General features: G+C 47.6%; 1 protein-coding gene across 1 annotated transcript in view; it reads left to right on the top strand.

Annotated features, from left to right (window-relative positions):
* The window catches only part of EXD3 (exonuclease 3'-5' domain containing 3), a 331172-nt gene that overhangs the window by 36454 nt on the left and 268734 nt on the right, over positions 1–25984 (top strand). The window lies entirely within an intron of this gene.

Genomic DNA, 25984 nt, shown 5'->3' with positions numbered 1-25984 from the left:
AAAAAATAAAGAAGCTAAAGCAAACAATTATATTTGTATTCCATTTTAAATTGGGTCAAACTTGGTTTCATCAGAATTTGAGAGTGGAAAGGATGTGGAAAGAAGGGTATTGTCCACCCAACCATCTGGAATATAAAAGGTCCCTGGAGATGCCGCGTTGTGCAATAGCTAAAACTCATGACTTACCTTCAAGAGCTCTAGATAGAAAACATGTGGAGGGTGAAAGGCAAAATGTAAACAGTAAGCATGAAAGAAATAATAAAGCTGGCCTGGGTGCAGCATGGTGTTCTGACTGCGAGATCCAGACAGGGAGGATTGCGTCATTCAAACAGGAAACTGGAGGAATGTTTCTCCAGTGGCTATCTTTCCAGATCCTGGAAGCTGAGCTGAATTATCAGCTAATTGTTAGGCTGGGCTGATAACGAGGAGACGTTTGTCCTCCAGCTGCAGTGTTGCCATTCCTAGGACAGTCAGTAAGAACCACAAATGATGTGCAGTTTGTCTTCCCTCAACCGTCCTACTTCATGAGCAACCAGCGTGCTCCTGTCTGCTTTCCGGTTTGGTCCGACGGGACCATGGCTGAATCATTGGTTTGGTCTCTCTCGAAGCCTGGAAGAGGCAACCAGCAGTTCAGTCCCAAGAACAGGAATCTTTATCCACCGTTTGGGCTGACAGCTCTCCTCGTCAAAGCCAGATGTGTCGTTAGGAAGTCAACAAAGACAGCAATAGTAGACGCCCAAATGATGAAGTTGTACCTGTCGTGAGCTACACAGAGAAATAGGAGCTTCTGACTGAATTTTTCTGAAGGTCTCTTAATTCCAATAGCTTCCTGTTGAATACAAACTCATGAGGGTGAAAATAGAGCTGTTAGTCTTTGGCTGTTTTGCCCCCAAAGCAGCTTTTGACAGTGACATTCTTCATCCGCCAAGAAGTCTGTTCATGGTTGCTCTGTCCGAGTTCTGTGGGTTTCTGTGCAATGGTGATGAGTGAATCTTGTGTTCCTGCTCCCGCTCTGTCAGCCGTTCCTCTCCTCTGCCTCTCTTCTTGCATTCGGTAGGAGCATTCCCTCCGAGGGCTGAAGGCCATGTGCTTCCTCTTGCAGACAGAGTTGGATGAGACAACTGAAGACAGTGAAAGATGGAGGATGTTAGACCCAGGAGGAGCAGGGAGGCGTAGCGAGGTTGTAGCACTGCCCTGCAGTGTACCCTCAGCTGTGGGGTGGAGTGCCCAGAGAGGGACCTGTTTCTCGATCTGGTGAGATTTGCTGTGGAATGATGTGTTAATGGTTAACGATGTTTCCATCTTCTGAAACCGAGTGCCCTGCCCAGCAGCACTCTGTGGTATCGGAGCAGAACACGGTGTTTGAAACAGACTTGCCCATGGCTGCCATGTGCCTGGTAGGGAGCTGAGGGCTCTGTGCCTTCCTCCTCCTCCTCATGCAGGGTCCTTGGGTGACCTGAACACCTCCTCACCCACAGAGCCAGCCGCACAAGCTGTGACCGTGCTGATCCTTCCCGGGCCCGAGGCTGGGGGTTGCCCCGCTCGGAAGGGGGTTCTGTAGCCAGAGCTCTGGCCGCCTGCGTCAGGCTGGGTCCTGCTCAGCCCTTGTGCCTTCTCTGCTGAAAGACGTACCGAATTGTGGCTGGTCTGTGTCTGGAGTTTCTGACACGGTGGTGAGAATGTGCTGCAAAGCATGAATATTTACCTCTGATTAAAACTGCTTCTGCCCTGAAAATTGAAGCCTTTACGTGGACGTTTTTGAAGGAGTCTGATTCCTTTGAAGACAACGAAGTCAGCGATGATTCCTAGCAGTGGCTGCGTCTTTCTCATGATCTCGGGCATGGTCTCACTGGCCCTTCCAGGGGGCTGGAACCCTTTTGTCTGTCTCTCAGAGTCATGCAATACGTGTGCTCCTGCTCATGTGACAGGACCACGCAGTTGTGGGTCTCCCCAGTTCTTGCTCATCCTTTATAGTGGGCAGTGGGTCGTTTAACCGTTATTAATGCGTTTGGCAAGGGGGTTGTTCTCCTGTGCGAAGATGTCACTTCAGGACAATGACTTTAGATGATCTGTATGAAAAGCTGTCAGAAAAGTCATTATAAAGATTTTAAAAGAACCAAAATCTATTTAGAAGACTCAGAAAATGTGTTCAAACTCAGCTACAGCAGATTACAATCTTTTAATAACTTTAAAGACATGATAAAACCCCACAGTGCCTTAGATAGCAAACACTGTCTTTTTCTGACTGTTTGCTTATAATTTGATACTGGGAAATGTCTATTTGCAAAAAGGCTCAAGTAATTGTAACCCATTTTGCTTTTGAAGATGATGTGAATATAAAAGAATAACGTTCTTTCTTCCTGATGACTTACACTTACTTGTTTTACTAACATACATCCTGTCTTAGAAGTGATTTCTCCTTTCTTCTTCTTGGGAAAAATTCCATCACTGAAGTATTTAAATTCAGTGCTGTAGTGATTGCTGTTGTCATTATTTTATACCCTGAGGTTTTTACGGAGTCCTTTAATGCCACGCTAGTGATGGCTTTGTTTATCCTTTTGTCTGAGCCTTTGGAATGCCGACAACCTACCCTCAGTGTTTTCAGGTCTCAGTGGGACCTGACATTTGGATAATTGGAGGAAAACTCCTTAGTAGAGGTTTCAGAGATGACCATTTGACTTGGATGCAGGAATGAGCATCTGGAGACACAGGGAGATGATTTCCTTGAAGAAGAGTCCTGGAGGAGGCTTCCTGGTGAGGAATACAGCTCCTGGTGTTCCACTTTTGAGGGATGTTTAAAACACCCTGGGTGAGCCTAAAACCTGCAGGGCTTACAAACAGGAGTACTGAATGGGGAACTAACGTCGTACTTGCAAAATAACTGCTCAACACTAAATAATAATCGTGTAGTTCCTGAGGCCCCCGCAAGCAAATAAAACAAAGCTGCAAATGATCTTTATAGCCCCTCTCTAACCAAAATTCATCTTTGCCCCCTCTCCAGTCCTGTCAAGTGTATCTGTAGCATCACGGCAGAGAAGTCAGAGACTTTGGGGTTATTTCAGGCGAGGGCTGTGTGTGTGTGCAGGCACGCACATGCGTAGTGGCCTTTGTGACTGTCCTGCCAGGATGCTTTGTAGTGAGAGTGCAGTTTGTGCTCGCTGGAGCAGTGTGCCAAGGGCAGAGGAGCAGGCAGGCTGTCAGGAGGGCGAGTCTAAGCGTAAGCTGAGCTCCATTTTTGGGGTTTAATCTGCTGCCACTGTCAGTCTCCACGTGCTTATGCTAATGTCTTGCAATGATGTGTCCCACTGAGTACATGAGATTGTGCAGTCTGTGTTATCTTTGGACATCCTGTATCTGTATCTCCGTTTTATGAGTAGCAGGGGAGACCTGTAAAAGAAGAAACCACATTCTATGGACCCAAGTACAGATAGCTGCATGCCGGTATCACAGCTCGGTGTGGTTTTGTTGCCTCCTTTATTTTTTGTAATGTGCTGAATATTTCTTTTCTGCCAGTCAAAAAAGGTTCAGTTGCATTTTAGGTGGCCAGTGCACCCAGAACAGCTTTAACACCTAACTGAACAGCCACAGCTAGAGGAGGCCACGCAGAGAAGAGATGTGGCCTGATAACTACTTGTCTAATACTAAGAAAAGAGGGATTTCTCCGAGTCCATTGTGACAGGCTTGTTGATACAGGATCACCCTGAGCCAGGGTGAGTGAGTAACCTACGTTTAGAAGGTTTGTAATTACTTTTGGGTTGACCATTGAAGATCCAGTCTACCACGAGGGATGTCAGTGCAACCTTCACCACCTCCTCTCTATCTGTAAACCTCCAATTATCCTCTTTGTCTTGCTGGGCTTGAGTTTTGCCACCTTCCCATAACTGGCTCGGCTAACAGGCAAGTCTGTTGGCCATTTTGTTATCAGAGTTGGCCAAAATGGAGATGAGCTGCCAGGTGTTATCTGTGTCCTGCCCATCCAGTGACGCGATGTGGTAAATATGGGGAGTCATAATGGAAGATCATAAAATAATACCATGGTTTAGGTGGGAAGGGACCTCTGGAGATTACCCTTGCCTCGTCTTGCAAGGCTGGACCAATTTTAGTAAATGCCAGGTTCCTCGGGGCCTTGTCTCCCCTTGTGTCTGTAAGGATGGAGATGCCACAACATCTCCTGACACCTGTTCCAATGTTTGACAACTACTGTGGATTTTTTTTCCCCCTAATATCTAATCAGAATTTTCCTGGTTGAAACTTGAGTCCATTGCTCTTCATCTTTGTGCAAGTTTCATCTTGAGAGCACTCTGGGGAGAGAAGCAGTTGAGATTTTCAAGCAAAAAGATAAAAACTGCAAAAAAGCAGCCCTGTCCATTCCCTGTTCACGCTTGGATCCTCTCACTGATGATGCCAAGGTATGTGTGATGCCAGCAAAGTTTTGTTTGCATCCACCACCAGCAGGAGAACATTTATGAGAAATCCATTCTGATTTCCTTATTTTGCTCAGGCCTGTAGCTCACCAACGACGTTTAAGGAAATGGCAGGGAGCTAGAGGCTTGTTACAGGGTGAGTGGTGACAGGCTAACTGGACCCCTGAAAACTTTATTGTTCTCTGCTGACTGGATTTCTATATTACGTGCAGTGAACCTTGTTGTGGAAGCCAAGAGCTGGAATTACCCTACACCTGTGGTTTTGATCTACATCGGAGCGAGGAAGAGGAGTGTCTGCTCTGGCCTCCCATTTCTGCTGAGCTACGTTTCCCCGTTGCAAGACAAGATGTGGTCCTGCTGCTTCTCACAAGTGTCTCGGTGTCGGTGCTGAGCACAGCGCAGAGGCAGGTGGGGTCTCACACTCAGACAACCTGTATTTTAAACAAGAAGAGCAATGAAGTAGAGAGACCATCTGTGTTGTGCATTAACACTCCTTGCGGAGCCAAACTGGGCTCGGAGCGTAGCTGCCCTTGCCCGCCGTGTCTTTGCAGCATTTCGTCGAATGGATCTGATGTGCGGAGGGCAAATACTGACGGTCTGATTGTTTGGCACGCTTCCACTGAAGGGTTTTAACCCACTGGTGTTTCTCATATGGGAATTCCTTCCTAACAGCTGGATGAAAATTTCTCCTAAGTTCTCCCCAAAGCCACTTGGTCAAATCCCCTTCTCAGAAGTGGGAAATGACACTAGTCCTGTTAGTAGAAGAGTCGCCTTCGATGTAATGTGGTGAGTCTGATAGAAAAGGAGAGGTGTAGAAAATGGTTGGTGCTGTATTTTAGGATAGAAGCTTTCCGTGTCTCGTAATCACGTGTCGAGCACTGCTGAGCATTCTTATTTTGTCAGGTAGTTGCTGTTGTTGCTGGCGGAATGCACAGCTTGGCTTCTTGTGCAAAGGGAGCCCTTCTTAGGAAGCGGGGACTCCTGCAGCATGAGTAACTGATTAGTACCGGATTGCAAGAACTCGTAAAATGATTTGGAGTTGGTTGCAGAAGTAAGAAATAAAATAAGAAACTAGAATGAATTGCAGATGTGCGTTGTAGATTTTAAACTGGGAATCCTAAAACCACTTGCCTAAGTTGAACCACATTAAGGGCTTGAGAAACACCAGGTCCATGGGAATCCTGTGCTGCTTGGCACTGTGTCCAGAAGCCTCTGTTTTTCAGGCTAGACACCACATTTTCAGCTAGAGACTGTTTGGGTTCCAAGCAGATTTTTTTCATTGTGTTTTAAGCTAAATTAAAAAAAAAAAAAACGCAGCCAGCAGCCAGGAGAATATTTGGCTTTTGTTTCTTCACCAGCTGTTTTTGTTCTCGGAAACTCATTTTAGCTCCTGGTGTGTTTCTCCAGTTTGCAGCTCGTGAATCGCAGGAGCAGATGATGCGCCGCTGAGTGCACCCTCTGCACGGAGCGGAGCGAGAATCGAGCGGTGGCGCAGGAGCGAGGGCGGGCGAACAATTTGTCATTAATTCCTAGAAAGAGGGAGCTTTTGGGTGAAGGTCGCTAGGCAGGACCTGGTGATGGAGACGTTGGCTGCTTTCGAGAAATCTTGCTTTGGGAGAGTTTTACCTCGGAGTTTTGCCTCCCAGGCAGCGGCGGGCAGTGCCTGCTGCTCTGGAGCCGGTTGCCACGAAGTGCGCGGAGCTGAGGCTGTGCAAGGTCTCTACGTGGAGCTCTTATTTACACCTTCTCCCTCTCTTTCTGGTTGGGAAGGCAGCTGGGCTCCGCTGAGCCCGGGCTCTGGCTGGAGAGCTGCTGTCCCTGCTCGCAGCCCGCTCCCTCGGCGTGGGGCCCTATCCTGCCCTGCCTGCGCTCGCGCCCTGGGCGGTCTCCGGCCGCCCCGCCAGCCTTCCTCCCCCTCCTCCGGGCCAGGGTCCTCCAGGGTTTCAGCATTTCCTTTGATCTCCTGCTGCTCAGCCTTGGCAAAGTGACCGCGGTCACTGGGGCGGGGGCCAAGCTCTTGCCTCCGCGCAGCCACGAACCCAGAAGTCTGGTTGCGTGTTTGTTGAGATGCTTCTTATCTCAGCCATTGTTTTACCTTTCCTCCTTGTTCCCTTAACAACGGCTTTTGATCCGGCTCCATAGCGACCAACCCATGGTACACCCACGCACGGAGGCATGCCTCATCGGCAGGGAAACAATGCCCTTATCTCCCAGTTATTGCTCGTGGCGTCAATATTATTCTTCGTTTGTCTGGTGTAAGAATGAGAAAGAAAAAGTCTGTGCTGGGGCCTCGGGTGGTGTGAATGCATGGCTTGCCAGCCCCAGTCCTTTCTGAATCCGTTTGCTTTATGGTTCTTCTCTTTGATCTCCGCCCCGTGCGTTTTCTCCGTAGCTTTGGTTTGGTGAAGCGCGTAGTGCTTTATCGTTGTGCGTAATTGTAAGCACAGTGAGAGTGCTCGTGTGCTCAAGCTTGGTCACAGATGTGTTTCTGTCTCTGGACTGGTGTGCGAATGAGGAGCCAGGGCTTGTGGCTTAATCCTAGCGAGGGATCTAGCTGGGTTTTCATTCTGAAGAATTATTTTTTTTGGAGACATTACTTTTTCTGCACAATTAATTTATGGTGCGGTAGGATAAAGACATTATTTAGATTTCAGATGTTAGTAGCCTAAAATGAGGAAATGTCAGAGTTAAGGATGCCTGCACTGCACCAACCTACCACAATGTGGGTGTGAATTATGACAGTCTTTAATTACATGACCACATACCAGCTTTTTTTCCCAAAGAACTGTTGCCTTTCACAGTGTTGAAGATGGATGTGCTCTGGAGTGGGTAGTTAAGAAAGCTCTTGTCTGTCAGAGCTCTGCCTCACTTGTTACCGTAACCAGAGGGTGCAGAGGGAACCGAGCAGTGTATTGCAGGAGAAAAGAAAATAGTGCATTCCTACAAAAACCTGACTTTATTCTTATTTCCTCCATAGAGGTCTCATAGAGGCAACTGCCTTGAAGCTAAGCGCGTTCAGTGCAATTGCTCAGAATTTCAATTAAATTACCTGTGAAAGGAAAAGGCAATGGGACTCATGGAATAGGGAGGAGTAAGGGTAGCGTTGGGGGACTGGGAATGGGGAAGGAGAGCTGTGATGAGGGAATCCTCTTTTGGGAGGAAAGGGCCAGGTAAGTAGTCAGTAACTTGTGGAACGCTGTCAGTGGATAGAGAAGGAGGTTTAAACGGCACAGAATCCCTTCTTCTTCTGTATTATCCATGATGTGCTTCTCTGCCTGAAACCTTCGTAATTTCCCCCCCTATCCTGGTTGAGATAGTTTAATAAAGATACTTGATGACAACCCCAGAGCAACATAGCTATAACTTGTGTGGTCAAGCTGAATGCTTTAAAAAATAAACCCCAAATTCCTGAGATCTCAAGGCGCGTGCTCCATGGTAGTGGAAACATCTTGTCTCCCTTTGTGTTTCAGTTTCCCATCTGAAAATAGAGATAACACTACCCAGTACTCTTCCTTTCTCTCTCTTGGGTTCTAGTCTCAGTACTGTTGTGTGTTTGGGTGCATCACCCTCTCTTCTGAAGGTGGTGCTGCTGGGGAACGAGGCATTTCGCAGAATTGTAGTTGTTCTTCATCTGATGTCCTTCCTCACAGAAACTGCAAATGAGCATACTGGTTGTATCTTCAAGATTATGGCTCCAATCATTCTTACCCAGCTGGACTGAGTTGAGATAATGAACTACTAATTAACTACTCAACTCAAGGTACCTATCCTGCCTACAAGAGGCAGGCCATTTCCTCCTGGCTGTGGAGGATGCAACAGCGTCCTTGGTGCTGCAGCCCAGGCTGGTGAGCAACAACTGGTGACCCCGACGTGATACATCCGTGAGACCCTGGGAAGCTGAGAGCCCGAGCCGAGAGCCTGAGCCAAAAGAGCCGGAGCCGGGAGCCCGAGCGAGAGTCCTTCGGAGAAGAAGGTAAAGCCGCAAGCCCCGACGTGGTATTCGTGGGAGGGAAGCGTGCTGGAGTTGGATGAATGGGCTGGGTCTCTGCTCACCCATAAAGCCTTTGTGAAAACAAAAAATGTAAAACAAAAAGGGGGAATTATGGCACCAATCATTCTTACCCAGCTGAACTGAGTTGAGATAATGAACTACTAATTTACTACTCAACTCAAGGTACCTATCCTGCCTACAAGAGGCAGGCCATTTCCTCCTGGCTGCGGAGGATGCAACAGTGTCCTTGGTGCTGCAGCCCAGGCTGGTGAGCGACACAAGATAAATGATCCTACTTTATTTTTATTTTTTTATCCTAATGATGGTCCCAACACCACTCCCATTCCTGTATCTTCAAGGTTAGGAGTGCTGAAAGCTCGGCGTGCTGCGCAGGGCAGTGTGGGTGCTGCACTGCCGGTGGGATGAGCTGTAAGCCGCGTGTTGGCCGCGTTACAGAGGTGCTTAGCCCAGAGGTTCCTCCTCTGCGCAGACTGGGAGGTGGGAGAGGTCTGGAGCAGCTCTCTTTGTCTAAAGATCAGTTTAACCAAAGGGGAGGCTTTACATCAGGATGTTTTAGTCCCGAGTTCCTGTGAGGGCTGAGCTGTCCCAGGAGAATCCAGTACTGGTTTCTGAGATAGGAAGATGCTGAACGTTGGTGCTGGTTGTCTTGCTCATGGGTTGGAAGCTGTTTTAAACGCTCCTGTCTCACTTCTGGTGTTGCCTCTAGAATTACAGTACCGTAGCCTGAAATTACTGTGCCACAGATAACGCTGGCATTTGTTACGCTCCATTTTATCGTTATGTTTCTCCATGGTTTTAAATGAAATATTTCTGTAAGGCCAGAAAGCCAAATCCCGCGGATGTAAGCTTTGAGGAGAGCTGCACATTTTCAGATTCTTTGGCTTTGGGCTTAGCTTGGTCGGTTCTAACTTTCCCTCATCTCCTGGTGCCAGCATGCGGCAGGTGTGCTGGATTCACGGCTCGCTGTAGCTGCTTTACGTGGTGTGAAAAACTTTGTGAATGCAACATCTGGGAGCGGAAGGGTTTGCGTTCAGGGCTAATGTGCTTTTAAAAAGCAAATCCGACGGGGTGGTTTGTTTAAGCCTCTTAAAACTATTGCGAAAACTGTGTTAGCTGTTGCAAAAATGATTTCCTCATTTGTATTCATTTTTTTAATTTATTGGATTTGGGAATGGTACGATTGCGTAGCAGCATAAGAATATGCATAGTTCCCAAATACTTCAACATGTTACCTCTTCAGCAAGTCTGTGATGTCCATCTTGCTCTGTCCCACACAGCCCCTGTGCTCCCTAGTGAATCCCACAGTACCATAAGGGGGGACATTATTTTTTTTTTGATGAATAGCAGCTTGTTGTAATCTTTCAAGTTCTAGTTCTCTTCTGTCCAGAACATGTTCTTACTGAGGCTTGGGCAGTTTGAAAAAACTGATGAGCAATTTACTTTTAATTTTTGTCTTACTAAGCCTGATTATTGTTTTAATATCCATTGTTATTGTTTGTGACCTTGCACTAGAATTGTTCGGTATGAGTTTAGAAAGATTCCTGCTTTTTATGTGAAGAGGGTGTGACTGTGAGGAAATGTTTGTTCAGTTGGGTGGAACAGCGTATCTTTCTTGTGCTTGCTTTGTGGACATTCATCTTCAGCCAAATGCTGCAGGATCACTTACTGAATTCTTTATCGCCTCCAAGAAGAAAATGATATTTTAGATTTATGCCAGGGGAAATTTAGGTTGGATATCAGGAAAAATTTCTCTCCAGAGAGGGTTGTGAAGTATTGGAACAGGCTGCCCAGGGAGGTGGTGGAAGTCCCCATCCCTGGAAAGTGTTTTAAAAACCGTGTGGATTCGGTGTTGAGGAACATGGTTTAGGGACCCTGACAGTGCAGGGGAACGGTTGGACTCGATGATCTTGAGGGTCTCTCTCCAACCAGATGATTCCATGATTCTATGATTTAGCAAATTGAATTGTCTGTTCCCCTAAAACCTCCAGGTTATCTGGGGGGTGAAACGCTCGAGGGACATAGAGATGCTGTTGTTCCCAACTTTTAGCATATGGGAAAAGAAGGAGGGAAGTCGGAGGGGAAGGACTGGGCCAAACCTAAACTCCAGAGAAGCTGCCCTCTGCAATCAAATCTTTTAATTTGGGCTGTGCAGCATAGCCATGAGGCAGTAACTGAATGTGCTTTAAGGAATAAAAGTTAAATTGTCACTCCGTAATTTGTAGTTGGTGTGTTTCTGGTTTGTATCTTGATGAGTTAAATTCCTGCGTGGTGGAGTCAGGACTTTGATGTAATGTTGGAAAGCAAATGCTGCCAATTTGGAGTCCTCAACTGTAGTAATTGGTGGTCCTGCTACGTTATCCATAACAAAGGGACAGTTCAAATGCTTTATGTTTGTAGAACTAATTTCCTAATTTAAATGCCCATTTAAAAGCTCTGGTTTAGTGTTTCATTTCTCAGTGACCCCATTGTATCGAGGGATTGAGTTTCAGATCAGAGTCTTTCTAGACGTAAGGCAGTATGTTTTAGGAGCACTGCCCTCTGAACTACACTGTGAAAGGCAGCAATGAGAAACATTCCTGATTGCATAGAAATTGTGTCAGATACACTGGAGATTGGAAAATGTTCAGCCTATGGCTGAGTAGGAATCATTCTGGAAAGCTTAACCATTGCACTGCAGACACCTGTATTATTCATAACTTTTATTTTCAAAGTGGCCACTTAATCTAATGCTGATAGTTGATGGCTGCACGTTTAAACGTATCTAGTATGTGAGTTTGGACTTACAGCTTTTTCAGTAAGGAGAACTATATAGATGTATCTTTTTAATCATCCGTGCACCTTTATATTCAGTTTCTCAATTGTAAGTTCCAATCAATCCTTAAAAACCAGTTGTAAACAGTTTTATGTTTTACATCTGTGCAGGTGTTTTTGAGTGATTGTTTGGGGCAGGGAAGAAGCAAATAACCAGAGGGTTGACTTTCTTTTTTTAATAAAGATTTCAGTGCAATTACCTGGTATACAGATTAGATGTTATGTAGTAGGAGGAGTAAAAAAATAAATATATATATACACATTTTTGAACAAAACAACTCGGATAAAGGCAGTGAAACTATAAACTATAGAAATCAGTGTATCGTTTTGGACCACGAACATTTGGGAACAGGTTTATGTTCCAGCTTCTTAAAACCATCACCTCTTGTTTTAATCAGTAGCATGCTTGTTGAAAATAAACTGAAACCTCCTGGGGGGAAAACAAATGAATAATGTCCACTTTTCACTTAGAATCTCATTAGTTTTGCAGTTATGAGGTAATAATCAAAAACCAATAAGCGAAAACAGCAGTTCCAAAACACAGTGCTGTTTAGATTCTGCTAATGGATGTCTGGCTCCTTATATTTTATGTCGGTCTCGTGACTGGAATTCAGCAGGGTACCCTGAGGTTTTTAGGTCTGGTTAGTATAGATTAGCACGAGGAAAATGCATCTGTTAACGTAGCGTTCGAGGGTGATTTCTGATTCACATGGATGGGAAAAGGTGGGCAGTCTGCTCACCGAGCTGTTCTTGAGGGTTTGCATGCACAGTGTGTTTGAACACGTTTCATTAACTTGGCTTGGAGAAGATGGATTTTAGAGAATTTCTGCCATGATTGTGAAAAAACATCTTTTTTTTAAAAAAAAAAAAAGGCTTAATTGAAACTTTTTGTCTCGGATGTGTTTTGCAATGCAGCGATTTTAATTTTAGTGAAATATGGACGTTGTGAAACTACAGGGATCTGAAAATGGGCATGAAAATAAAGGAAACTTAAATGTGTTCCCTTCACACACTGTTTTTGCAAACTTATGTTAAACCAGCTAGTTGCAAAAGCAGAGCGTGACGCTCATGGCTTAAGCAGCTAATAAAACTTGGAGAGGTCAGGATGGAGAGGTCCACTTCTCTCTGCGTAGTAGCTTTAGTGGTCTCGGGGGGAAAAATCTCTCACCGTAATAGAAAGATTGGATTTATTTCCAAAGGGCTGTGATCTCTAGTTGAATCCTCATGAACCATAGAATCACAGAACGGTTTGGGTTGGAAGGGACCTCAAAGATCATAGTTCCAACCCCCCTGCCATGGGCAGGGACACCTTCCTTCTACACCAGGTTGCCCAAAGCCTCATCCAACCTGGCCTGGAACACTTCCAGGGATGGGGCAGCCACAGCTTCTCTGGGCAACCTGTGCCAGTGCCTCACCACCCTCAGAGGGAAGAATTTCTTCCTTATATCCAATCTAAATCTCCCCTCTTTCAGTTTAAAGCCATTGCCCCGTGTCCTGTCACTACACGCCCTTGTCAAAGTCCCTCTCCAGCTTTCCTGTAGGCCCCCTTTAAGTACTGGAAGGCTGCTGGAAGGTCTCCCCGGAGCCTTCTCTTCTCCAGGCTGAACAGCCCCAACTCTCTCAGCCTTCAGCCCTCGGATCATCTTCGTGGCCTCCTCTGGACTTGTTCCAAGAGCTCCATGTCCTTCTTGTGTTGGGGACTCCAGAGCTGAACACAGTGTTCCAGGTGGGGTCTCACGAGAGCAGAGCAATAACATACAGAAGAATGTAAAAGAACATAAAACTCTTCTCTGCCCTGTCCCACCGTTGCAGCTCCGGTGTCCGTTTCTTCTGGATCAATGGACTTCGCTGTTGCAGAGGAGCGGCTCCCGAAGGAGAGGAGCGGGCTGCGATCCGGGCCCGTCGGCACGTTCTCCTTCACTGTGAGTGCAGCAGTAAGAGTGAGGCAGCGTAGGGAGCGAATAGCAGGGAGAAAGTGGTTAAATCGCTTTATCGATGTCATAGATCCGCGAGCGCCTTGCGGTGATGTCATCGCTCACCTGTGCAGAGGGCCATGCTGGCCCGGGTCTGGGAACATCCCGGCGTGGGGAGCCGGGGCCGTAAACCCTGTTGGATCTACACGGCTTCCGTCCCGAGCGTGGGGGTGTCTGCGCTGCCTTGGCGGGAGCGGGGGCGGGCGGCTGGGGGGCACGAGGGCTCGGGCCAGGCTGTCGCTGTGCCAGGTGTGAGGTGAGCCCCTGCCCGCCCGCTGTCCCCGCTCCGCCGTGCTGTGGGTTCGGGGAGCGCAGGGGCGGGGTGCAGCCCTGCTCGCACCCACAGACCAGCCTGGGTCCCCAGAAGCCCTTCTGCGGCGGGCAGAGCCGCGGGTCCGGCAGGGCTGTGCCACCCGCCGCTGCAGAGCCGCGCTGCCGTCTCTGCAGCCCACGTCAGCCTTGCCCGTCACCTGCCGTGGGCGAGACCCCTGACGGAATTCCAGACCCAGGAGCGGGCTGCGCTCTCCAGCAGGTACAACACAGCCCCACTCAGGGAAAACAGGCCGAGGAGGAAGCTGATGGCCTTGTGAGGGGTGAGGAGGGAAGCCGATGAAAGCTTCCCCTTTGGTGCCATAGCCATGGCCTGCCAGTCCGTGGGTCTTGTCTCCAAGTCCTTGTCTTACACGTAGCCGAGAAGATGCCAGTTTGTTGGTTGCTGTGTGTTGTGTCAACACCAGACCCACAACCTGCGGAGCCTTTTCCTATGGAAGCCTTTAGGACAAAGCCAGACTCGTTTGCTTTTTGTGGTTGTGACTGTTTAACCACACGGCTTTTGTTATAAATAAGGTAGAGAATGTCCATTGCGTTTCCAGGAGAGTAAAGTGTCTCTAGTTGAACCAAATTCTGTTGAAAATCAATTCACCCTTTTAATCTTTCCGCAAAAAGACGACCTGCTTGCATTTATGTGATACCGAGCATGTGTAATTTTGGAACGTGGTGCCTTCTTTCATACAAAACATGAACTTGCTGGGCCCAAACAGATTTAATAGCTGAGATTGGAGGGCGCATGCAAGTCTGTTCAAAATCTGCTGTAATTTGACATGAACTTTGATTTCCTGCCAACCTGAAAATGTAGGTCAGGAAAAACAAGTACTCGTTTCTAGAACAACTGTTTGATTGCTGTGGTATAACTTGCAGAAGTGTTCTCCTTTTTTTTGAAACAGATTTGCATTGATTTATAAATCTTTAAATTTAGAAAGGCAAACCAGTCTTTCACTTTTTCCAGAAGTGAGTCATTCTTTCCACCACATGCATCTGGAAATCTGAATGCTCTTTTACTCGGAGAGCAGAGGAGAAGGAAAGTGAAACGCTCACCAGTTTGAAATGTTTTACATTTTTTAGAGCAGTGCAGGCTGCTCTAACAAGCGTTTTGAACCCTTCCCTGCGGAGTGCCCTGGGATGCCATGTGGCCTCATTAACTTGGCTACTCCAGGAACAGACTGAAAGCTGCTATTTTCATGTATATTGTTTAAAACTTGGCTGCAGTGATGAGGTGGGGAGGGAACACCAGGGAAAGAAAAAACAAAAAGGGGAGAGAGCAGGGAAAAGAGCCTTAAGGCTGACATTGCTGGTTGTTTTGTTACAGATACGGAAATTTTTGCAATTTTGCTAGGGTAGCATCGTTTTGGCTTTGATATATTCCAGTTGGGATGCGTTCTTTACACTTAACTGAGTTTAACTTGGATTGAGATGAGGAACTTGTTCAGATGTGAGCATGGCTCTCTAAGGTCTCTCTTGGTGGTAGGTTAAAAATAGAGCAGTCCTGTTTTCTTCCCCTGCTGTGATCTAGATGAGGTGCAGAAATCCCAGATTTTGTATTTTATGTGCTGTCTCCTGCGTTTCATTCTGTCCTAAGCACAGAACACATCGCTGTTGCACCTCCTTTGGAGGAGCTTTGAGCCAACTGACGACTCCAGGTTCAAGGTGGGGTTGAGTGAAGTCAGACAGATGGACATCTCCATGAGTTCCTCAGCAGGGTGTACGTGCTGCTTATGTGTTCGTGCTCTTGCTTTATTAGCCTCCGTGGATCTGTGGCGGAGGGATGTTGTTTCACTCTCCATCTTAGCCAGGAGCAGGGCTCTTGGCAGTCATTGAATCACTGCCTCAAGTAGGCATTTGAGTATTTTGTGGAGGAGCAGGGGAGGGGATGTCTCCTCAAAGCCGGGCTGTGATGGAGTGGAGTTGCTCGGGAGAAGAAAAGAGTTGTCCTGCATATGCTAAGCCCTTGGTCCTCCACCATTCTCTGCATGAAACGGTACTGTCAGGTACTGCCTGGGTGGTTAGCGAAGGTTTTGGTAATCTGACAGTACAACTGGTGATGGATTAGTCCACGGAGGGCCTTGAGCTTTCTTGTGGTGGGCACTGACAGGTTTTCACATTTGGCTATTATTCAGCCTTCTCTTCCCGCTGCCCCCACCTCTTTCATAGAGAAATGCCCCATTTCCTCCTTAGTCAAAGCAGCAGATACTTACGAATCTCCTGACACGAAATGAAACTGCGGTTATCACCGGTTATGGTTGGTGAAGCCCGCGTCGACATTGCCGCCGTTCCGGAGGGGAGCAGCAGGTTGTCCCGGCCGGCGTCCCCGGGGCTCGGGAAGGGACACCTGGGACGGGAGCGAGGGCTGCCCGCCCAGCCTGCTCTCCACTTCTCTCCTGGCAACAACAGTTGTGCAAAATCTGCGTGCTTTAAAACACATTCATTTTGGTTCCATTTGAATTCAAAATTTCAATACTGAGTAGTCTGAATTTCCTGTAGAAAGTAACTCGAGATTGCTGCTGGTGAGAGAAGTAGGGAAAAGAAGCTTTCATGAAGGAGAACTGCGACAGATAATGGCTTTTCTCATGAGGATGTCCATGGGTAAGGGAGCTGGGTGCTTCTGCTTGACGGGGGTGACCGGAGCGCTTTGCCAGAGTCTGCGGAGGAGGGGACACCCCTGGCCGGGCACCCAGCGAGGGCCGGACCAGCCAGCCTGTGGGTTTGCAGCCTCCGGAAGCAGGAAAATAGGTGCCTTCTCTGCTCATTCCCGTTAATCGTGGCGTGTCCACACACCGAGTTACTCTGAGACAAGCCGTTCCCTTGGGTGCCTGGGGCTGGAGATCATCTTTGAAAGTGGCTTTCTGTGTTTTTAGCTGTTGATTAACAGCTTTTGCTGCTGTAACTGTGCAGATGTAAGAGCAAGCCTGATGCCATCTGAGCAAAGCTGTATCGTTTACAAGCTCTTTTTTCCCGGGTACTGAAGTCAAAGGAGGGTACTGGAGATGCTTTCGTTGCAGCATCTTTTGCCGTTCGTAGATCGATACAGTTTTAATTGTCATTCTATCCAGGAATCGCTTCTTTCCCCCTCCTAATTGTTCGCTCAGCCCTTCAGAGGCCTGGGGGCTCGTTAATGGCACGGTATCAGATTGATTGTTGGGGATCTGAGGCGTTATTGTCTTAAGCTTGGCTTCTGACGCTGCGTGCAGCAGCGGAGCGCCGCGAGCGGGGAGAATGACAGATGAGCCAAGGCTTCCTGGAGAGCCGGCAGCGCATCCCCCAGCTGTTTAGAAGAATTGAGGGAGAAAAAAAGGAGAAAGGCAGATTATCCCATTATGTTTACAGGGCATCGGTCACACGAACAATGACTGTCCTCTTTGACAAGAGGATTGTTTAATTAGTTAAGGGTTTGATAAAGAGATGACTAAACATACAGTGCTCTGAAGGCATCTGCCTTTTAGTACAGCAGGCACGTCCTCCGTGCTAGCACTGTGCTTTTCCTTGGTCCTGCGGAGCACCGGAGGTCTCCAGAGCTCTGTTCGAGTCTCGGAGCTTGTTTCTTTGAGCATGTTAAATTGAGTTTCTGTTATCTGAGAAACAAAATTATAATTTAGCTGCCTGTCAACTAGTTCTGAGCATTCAGAGAGACGCAAGTTATACTTGGAAAGGCATATTTTTTATGTGTGTATTCTGGTACCCTCAGCTCTTACTTTATAGCTTTTCCCTTGTTCCTTTTTTCTTATTTTTAATCTGTGACAAGCGTTGCCAGGTTAGATTCCCTCCCGCAGGCTCTGAACTGGACTTGAATGAGAATCTGTGTAAAGAGATTATTAATTATGCATAGGTAAGTGAAACAGTGTGACTGGGCGTGAAGCAGTGCAATGCAAAATGCATGTTACAGTGGCCATAAGTACAGTGTTCCACTGGCTTCGCCTTGCTTCTGAATTCGGCCATTAAATCCGATTTGAGATGCAGAAATAATGAACAGAGAGTGAATTTGAGTAGTATGTTGAAACCAGGGTTAGCATCGATTCCAGTCTGTATGTCTTCTCCAAACCAAGGAGGATACAGAAATAAAATCCATATTCAGTGCTTTGTGAAGTGTTCCATCTTTATGAAATAATACACATGTACCATCCTGCTGCACTTGCAATCATTTGCTTGTTTCTAAATCGGCATCTGCCTGTGTGAACTAATGCTGACAAATAATTGCACACAACACATTCTGTGTAGCAAGAAATAGTGTTGTGGCAAATACAGCTTTCTTAATGGAAGCCACCTGAAATTGTTCTGTTGCTGTATCGCACTCTTAAGCCAATGCTTAGAAGCCACTTATTTCTTAGTATCTAGTATTGTTTTTAAGTTTCCAGCCTCCTGGTATTTTTTTTCTTGGAGGCTTTTCATTCTGTGGAGCGTTTTGTGACCACAGAACAAATACTTCTAATCTATCAGAGAGTGTGTGTCGTTAGATGTTTAGTCACAGCCCGAGATGGTGTGTATGAAGCATTTTAAACTCACAGGGGGACTGGGCATCAGGATTGACTGGCCAGCGTTGGGGACAAACTGCTCCTGTGTCTTCCAGTTATTGATCTCGCCTTTCCAAGCTTCCTCTTTGTTTGCCGAGTGTGCCCCAGTGGGTCGGCTGTGCCATGCGTCAGCGTCCTTCCTCCTCCGGCCGGGGGAAGACAATGCGTCCAGCATCCCAGGCGGGGGGGAAGCGGCGACAAAGCTGCTTGAAGCACAGGGCAGAGCTGCCTCCGTCTCACATCCCGCTGTTTGTTTTCTCAGTGCTCCTGTCTTAAAATGGCTGGGCTGCGAGTTTGCCCCAGCCCTCAGGAAGATGAGCTGTTACTGCCTTTCTTGAGATTAATTAAAATGTACGAACATAGCTGCAGCCCGGTGCTTCAAAGATCTTATCTGGACACGGACACCGTGCCTCTCGGGGCCTCTTTCTGCTGCTCTCCCTTGCCCACCGCGCAGGGCTCGATGCTGCGTGACGCAGAAGGACGGCGGAGCGTTTACAGCCAACGCCTGCTGCTCGGGTCTCACGGAAGTTTGTGGAGTCCCGTGTTAGCACCTCACTTGCTAAATTTCCGTTACAGCTTCCTAGAGGGATGCACAGTGTTCTAGATGATGTTTTTCCTCCCAGTAACGGCAAGCAGCCTTCAATTACTGTCGATGAACAGCTTTTCTCCTCCTGCTGCATCCGCGTGGTGTCTCTGGTTCAGGTCGCTGTTGGCTCAGGCTGGTTCTGTTTTCCTGTTTTCCACACTCTTAGGCTAAAGGAGGTGGCGAAAGTACCTTGAAAGAATTTCGGGTGGAGGATCTCATCAGCACAGGATGCCGCTTCATGCTTTGATACCAGCGAAGATCAAGTTTGTCTTCAGTAGGAGCTGTGCCAACTTCACCACCCACAGCTTTGACAAAGGGTATTGTTTCAACATTTGAAGTGATTAATAATTTTTGGAGGTTGAAATTTTCCATTTTCAGCAATGTCGCCTCTGATTTCCTTTCTGTGTCCCAGAAGGCTTTGGAGAAGCTGAGGGTCATGGTGGTTTGGAGAAGCCAAAGAGCACGGTGGGGAGTGCTTGTGCGAGCAGGCTTACCTGCATGGAGGGGGCAACGCTGCAGTGCGTTGTGTCCATCCAGCCCTGTTTGAGAAGAAAGTTAGTGCTTCCTCAGCTTGCAGCATGTCGTCCCTGCTGGGGCAGGAAAATGCGCTTCCCAGGGAGGTCTTTTTTTTCTTTAGGATTCACAGGGATGTGTTTTGAAACGCTACGCCTTGGGCAGTCCCTCTGCCTCTGCCCTTTGCAGCATTGCTCTACTCTGTTGTAGAGTTTCTTGGGTTTTAACCAAACAATGTTTTCCTTAACCGCCATCAGGCTGTGAGAAATTTCCTCTCCGATAATGAGTATAAATCACAACTTTCCTGCTCCTTATTTCCATCATTAGCCTGATAGAAGTCCCTGAAGACAGACTGCGACAGCCCTCAGTTACACACAGCCTTAAGAAACCAGACTGCATTTCTGCAAGGGTTGCGGTGGGTTCATCGCTGAATCTGAAGGTACCTCAGGCAAGATGAGGAACACGTGGGACGGCTACAAGCAGCAGTGTTGTGTATCTTCTGAGCTGGTGCCTTTCTTGTTAGCAAGACCCTGGCCTGTTTGCTGTGGTCTCGCCGCACTGAAACACCCCGCAGGGAGAGCCGTGCTTGCGGCCGTCTGTCTTGTTCTGCGCTGCACCTATTGCATGGAACTCGACAAAAGAGCCACTGCTCTGCTGCTGGGGTTAGCAGTCGTGGGCACCGAGTATTCCTGTGCATTTCCAGCTTCCGTAGCGCTGTGACAGCAGCACTCAAAGCTGGAGCGAGCCGTTCAGTGCCGGGTTGTGGGCTCGTTTTGGATTCAGATGTTGCGCTGCAGACGGTGGCTGCGATGGCAGCAGCAGGTTCTGCATATCTGCCTTCATTTATTTTCTGTACACCCTGACCTGTCCAAGTCCAGAGGTCAGTACCTGCAGGGAGGCTGCGATGTCTTCCGTTGAGAAAGGGAGTGGGGAGGTTTTTCCTCTCGGCTGATGCTGCTCACTGCTGAGCCCCTTTCTTAAGACACCACGCAGGAAAAATAAAGCAGGGTCAATGCTGCCTGGCTTCCCGGTGTGGATGACCATTACGGCACAGAAGTGGAGGAAGGGATGACATTTAGGACCTTTCTTACCAACTTTTAAGACAGTTTTAAAACTACCAAGGAAGCGTGTGGCGGTGGAAAGAGATGCGTGCAAACAACGGAGAGGGAAGCAGATGCAGCAGAGCACCCTTCTGCTGTGGCTGTCAGCCAAGGCACCCAACGCTTCTGTGATCAGGTGTCCTTTGGCCGATGCACAGTGCTGGTCCCATGCAGCATGCAGCCTATTTGGGGTGTAGGAAGGAACTTGTGGAGCCGATCTCTCTGCAGCTGAGACATCCATCTGTTCTGCTGAGCATGTGGTATACTGATCTTTTTACTGACCTCCATAAGCAGATATCCCACAGCATCGCCTCCACGATGCCTGCCAGCAGCATGGCAGTGGCGCTGGCTGAATTAGTGACACCAAAGGACAAGTCACAGTTCCCTTTTAGTTTGCTTTTCAGACCCTGCAGTTTCTGGTAGGCATCTGCAAACTCACAGAGCGGAGAGCTTTGCAGGAGAGCAGTACAGGGTGAGATCTCTCTCCAGTGGTTACTTTGATCAAGTGTGGACTTGTGCGTGCATAATGCTCAACAGGAGAGGTACTTCATGGCATTGTGGCAAGGCAGTGCAGATGCACACTATCTTGATGTAGCTAACTTGCTGCCCTGTGAACAAGTGAATTAGATTATAACATCCTGGAGCAGACATGGCATTTCATGTTGAAAGAATCCCAATCTTTTCCAGCGGTTGCCCACAGCTTTGCTGTTTCACTTTGAATTTGTTGCCAGTTGTTCAAATGCCAAATCATTTGGCAGACGTAAATCAGATACTCCTGCCCATGCCTAAAGGAGAATAATGTGTTGGTTCTAACATTTGTATTATTTTATGGGTCGATTCATCATTACTTAAAGGTCTTTCAGAAGGTGGTTAAAGCTATGCATAAACTGTAGTACTTTCTGAAAAATTAAACCATGATTATTGCAACTATAACTGCAACTAATAAATCATACTGAGAAAAACACATGCCTTTCAGGTTAATAGTATTGTTTATGGGTGCGTAAGAGTCCACAAGCTGGCTAACACGGCATTTTTCTCAGCTTCTTCTGAAGATAATGGTAGAGACTTCTGTAACTATTGAGACTGATCTGAGCTGATGGTTTCACAGTGACTGTGCATGGTGCTGCTTGAAATGTTTCTGAAAATTAATCTGAGCCTTTGAACTTGGGTACTCTCTTCCCTTGAGACAGTTCTGACCATTTGTTGGGTAGTGGTGCAGGAGGAGGCTGGAAGGTAGAGCTCTTGCACGTTTATGATAAGAACCAAAGGACAATGAGAAGGTTATTGAAGACCCATCTTCCAGTCATGTGGAAAAACCTGGCTCACTACCCAGGAGTTTCAGGAGGTTTCTTGGTGCTGGCCTTCTGGGAGTGCTGGGAGGAGAACAGAATACTGATGTCAAAACTCTCCTTGTTTTGAACAATATCCTCTCCCACAAACTTGATTACAAACCTGTGTCCCATGTTAAAGTCATTTGTGCCACCAAAGATCTTTTTAGTGCCACTGGTGGCTCAATTATTGCATTCAAAGCTTGCTTTCTGAGGAAGACCTTCTCTAAGCTTGTTCAGGAGATAAAGGTGAGGAAGAACTCACCCCGAAGGAGTTTTGAAAGCAATTTATTATCAGGCATGGTGTAGATAACACTGATATGGCTTGGGAAGAGATCAAAATTCAACGCACAGAATGTGGTGAATAATGTGACTCGACTTTGTTCTGACTTTGTGGGATTTGACATTATCCCTGCGCTCCAGGAGATGATGTTTCTCGTGTTGTGGGTACAAGCATGAGGAAGCCTACAAAGTGAACGTGGTGGCACTGCTGACTTGGTGCTCTAAAAGCTTGACAAAGACTTAATTTACTTTGCTGAGCAGCCTTAATTGACCTTGATGTCATCTGGTGATGACAGTGAAAGTGAAATTTCTTCAGAAGAAAACAGAGAGAACTCTTATCCTGAAGGATTGATCTGGGGATGTCAGTCCCTTAGGTGCAACAGGTGGGATTGTTCAGGATAGAGGTCTTCTCAGAGAGTAGGCAAGCAAGGCCACCAGTGCATTTTAAGATTTGATCTACTGTCAAAGCCCCAAGCCAGTAATGTCATCCCTTTTTATATTTCAAGTGGTGATCAGGATCTTCAGCCGCAGCAAAGCCAGTGTCTTCTCCAGCTTTTGTTGTTACCAGATGTTGCAGTTGATCTCTGGTCACTGCAACTCCTGCCTCTCCATCCTCCGTGTCATCCAGCGTTCCTCCCACCTTGCTGCCTTCTGTCTCAGCATGTAACAAAGAGGATATTCCCTGAAGGAGATGGGAAGACCCATAGGTGATGGTGTGGGTAAAAGACAAACAGAAATAAGAGGCAAAACTTCCTAAACCAGCTGGCTCTTGTTGTTGACAAAGCGTATCAGATCCCAGGTGAGAAAAAACTGACAAGAAAATCTAGGTCAAGCCTGATAAGAACCTGGAAATTAAAATGCCAATAGCTTGTGGGACTCCTGAATTCTGAAAATGTTTACAAGGTGTAATAGCAGTGCCTTCGGGAGATGGAAAAGGAGCTGGCCCATGAACTTGAGTGTTGTCAAAGCTGTGCAGGCGGCAGAGCCGCTGGCTCGGCTCCGGCTGGTAGGAACTCCGGCCGAGGAGGGTGAAGAGCTGCAGACAGTTGGGATCTGAGGGATTTGCTAACAACAGGGATAACAGAGGAAATGTTGATTTGAGAGGAAATCCTAGGATTATTCTGCTTTGATTCTAGTAGCATTTAGATGTGGTCTGGAGTGAAAGTAATCAAGGAGAAATCAACACGGCGGAGTTTCAGCTCCTTTGTGTGAATAGAAAGGGAGATTAGCAAGGGAAGCAGATCCGGATGAAGAAAATTTACTGGATTGCTGAAATTACTCATCCATCCTGTAAAAGCTTTTGTTTAGTGTTGCGTCTATAGCTAAAGCTGTTCAAGCAAAGCCCTCGAGAGAAGGAAAACTTCAACGTTTTTTATTAAAAAAAAAAAAAGTGGTTTTGTCAAAGACAAACTTTCCTTCCCCCTCCTTCCCTCCCTCTGTAAATGCCATGATTCTTCAGATCGTGTCTGTTTTGTCTGGGAGTTTGCTTGAGCATCTGTCAGTCAGGAAGTGATTGTTTTTACTGCACTTTTGCCAACAGAATCGCACTTGCAGAACTGCGTAGTGAAGATGTGGCTGAAGAGTCTCTCTCGGTGGTCCCTTAGGAGCAACCCCCGAAGTGAAGCGTTCGGCAGGAGTCAGAGCTCCGATCGTGTCCCCGCGTGCATCGAGCATCTGAGTGTGTTAGTGCTCTGACTCACTGCCGGCCAAACAGCTGCAATAATTTAGGAGACCACTGTCCCCACCGTTTATTGGTGCTGCAGAAGGAATGTGTCCTTGTATCTCCGTTTCTCGAGCTCACAGCCCAGCACTTCTGCGCAAATGCTTTCACCCACTGTTCACATTCACACGCCAAAATTGAGGGCCGAGGCATCGGGCTCGTGCGGGCGTCGCGCCAGCTGTGCTGCCCGGGCAGCATCTCCTGGCAGAGCAAGGTGGGACCAACAGCTGGCGAGAGCAGCGCCTTCCGCTGCCGCAGCTGTCCCGCGAAGCCTTTTGGAGGTGTCGGACTCGGGAGGATGGTTAATGCATTTTAAAAAAAGAAACGGATAGATCGATGCAGAATGATAAAGTGTCCTCAGCGATCCAGGAGAAAACGTTCCAGCGTTCTCTGTCACAGAGCACCAGACAGATGTTGCTAATGCTGGGTTCATTGCTTAACAGTGGTGCCTAAACTTGGAATCAAACCGCTGGGAAGCAGACAAAGTGCCTGAAGAAGTCAAAATGAAACAGCCCTGGCTCTGTTTGGGAAGCAGTGAAGTCACACGTTGAGTCCCAGCGGCGTTGTGCTCACAGTGTTAACACAAGGCTGTTCTAGGATTGGAAAAAAGACAGCAAAGTAAGCTGTATTTTAATTTGAGAGAGAGCTCCAGAGATACTGAACTGTCAGCATTTAAAGTAACTACACTGTGTCTCTTAGGAAGAAGGATTTACATGTTACTGTTGCAATCATCTTGAATTTAGTCCTCTGACTTTTTAAAGTTTTTCCTTTTTTTTATATATTATAGTGGTTTTCAGCAGTGGCCAAGAAATTAGGATTAAATTTGTAAAGTGTGTTCTGCCCTGATCTGGTTTTCTGTTTGCTGAGAACTTTTTTTTTACCCTGTGGTTCTGGTTGCATTCTGCATTGTGGATTTCCAGAGCTTCCTGGGGGTTTTTTAAGGTGCTGGTTTGGAAGGGAAACACTCCTGTGAGATTCTTTCTACTGAAGTGGAGATCGCTCGGTAGGTTAAGTACAATCTGCATGTGTTTGAAATAGCATTTGGAAAATACGGGTGTCTGTTCAGCCTGCGAGCTGTCTTTTGGTTTAGCCAGCGCATGCTGTCAGGCAGGGCTTGTTCTTCTGGCCTTGCCTTCCCATGAATAAAGAAAAAACAAGAAGCAGAAAAATGCAGACAATAACAAGGCTGAGAATCAATCTCTGAAGTTAACACATCTCAGAAGGTTAGGTTTCTGTTTCGCCGTTGCCTTTGCACAGAATATTCTCTGATCTTGGTGTTCGCTGTTGCACAGGAATGTTCCAGCGCGGCACAGCGGGCTCAGGATGTGTCGCGTTAGCGATGCGGCTCAGCAAACCCCTTCGCTTCTGGTGGCTGCTGAGCGCAGAGCCTGGGTGTCGCTGGTGGCGTTCCAACGTCCCGGCGTAGCTCCGTGTGGGACGCCGTGCCTTGGGCACCACGGTTGGTGCTGGCGTACGTGGCAGAGGTGCGTGAGATGTTGTCCCTCCTTCCTCGGTGCCAGGTTGCACTGGTGGAGGGAGGTGGCACAGAGCCCCCTGCCAGGCACAGCTCCAGTTCCCACACGCTGCTGCTGCTCCTCGGCCCCTGGTCCTCCTGCCCAGCTCAGGGACGTGGAGGGGTCATAGCGCTGCAGGTGCTGGGTGACAAGTGTGGGGTGGGGACTGTTGAGGGAATCGTGCATCGAAAGCATGGGCCTGGAAGGGTCTGGACAGTTCCCTTCCAGGGACGATACCCTGGCTGGATTATTGCCCTTTTCATTCTCCAAATTAGTGTTGGAGTTTGGGTCACTGCCCTGGTACCCACCTTTTGGAAAGATGGCAGAAGATAAGTGCTGCATGCAAGGTGCTGGGGTCGTTGGTAGGTAGAAAGGATGATAAATACGAGGGGTTTAGGTAACACCAGAGATAGGAGAGTTGGGCACCTTCCTTCACATGATGTGCTCATTACTGGAGCAAACCATGTGGAAGGAGGGACATCTGTGATAAGTATAGTTTTACAGAAATATCTGACCAAAAAATAAGAAAGAAGAAATTTTAAGTTATGAAATATTCAAATAGAAAAGGAGATGCGGATTGTATCAGCAGCATGGCCCTTCCAGCTGAAACTTCTGTGCACGCCCTGGGTGCTGGATGGGCTTGCAGGGTGGGCCAGGTCCGTGGTGGTGTGTCAGCAGAGGGTGCCAGAGACCAGCAAACCACCTCCAGCTCTCTGCCTCCAAAGGGAAAAGCGGATTTGGACCACATCACCTTGTGTTCTGGAGCCAGCATCCTTCCATGGGGCTGGCGCACGGCGAGAGAACCACCTCGGACACCAAGAAACTCTGACAGCCTTGCCCGGAGTTTCAGCAGTGACTATAGTTGTGCTGGTTGCTTCCA

This window comes from Tauraco erythrolophus, chromosome 22 (genome assembly GCF_009769465.1).
Source record: "Tauraco erythrolophus isolate bTauEry1 chromosome 22, bTauEry1.pri, whole genome shotgun sequence".
Classification (NCBI taxonomy): Eukaryota; Metazoa; Chordata; class Aves; order Musophagiformes; family Musophagidae; genus Tauraco; species Tauraco erythrolophus.
Note: the sequence above shows the minus strand (reverse complement) of the source record. Positions and strands in the feature narration are given on the sequence as shown.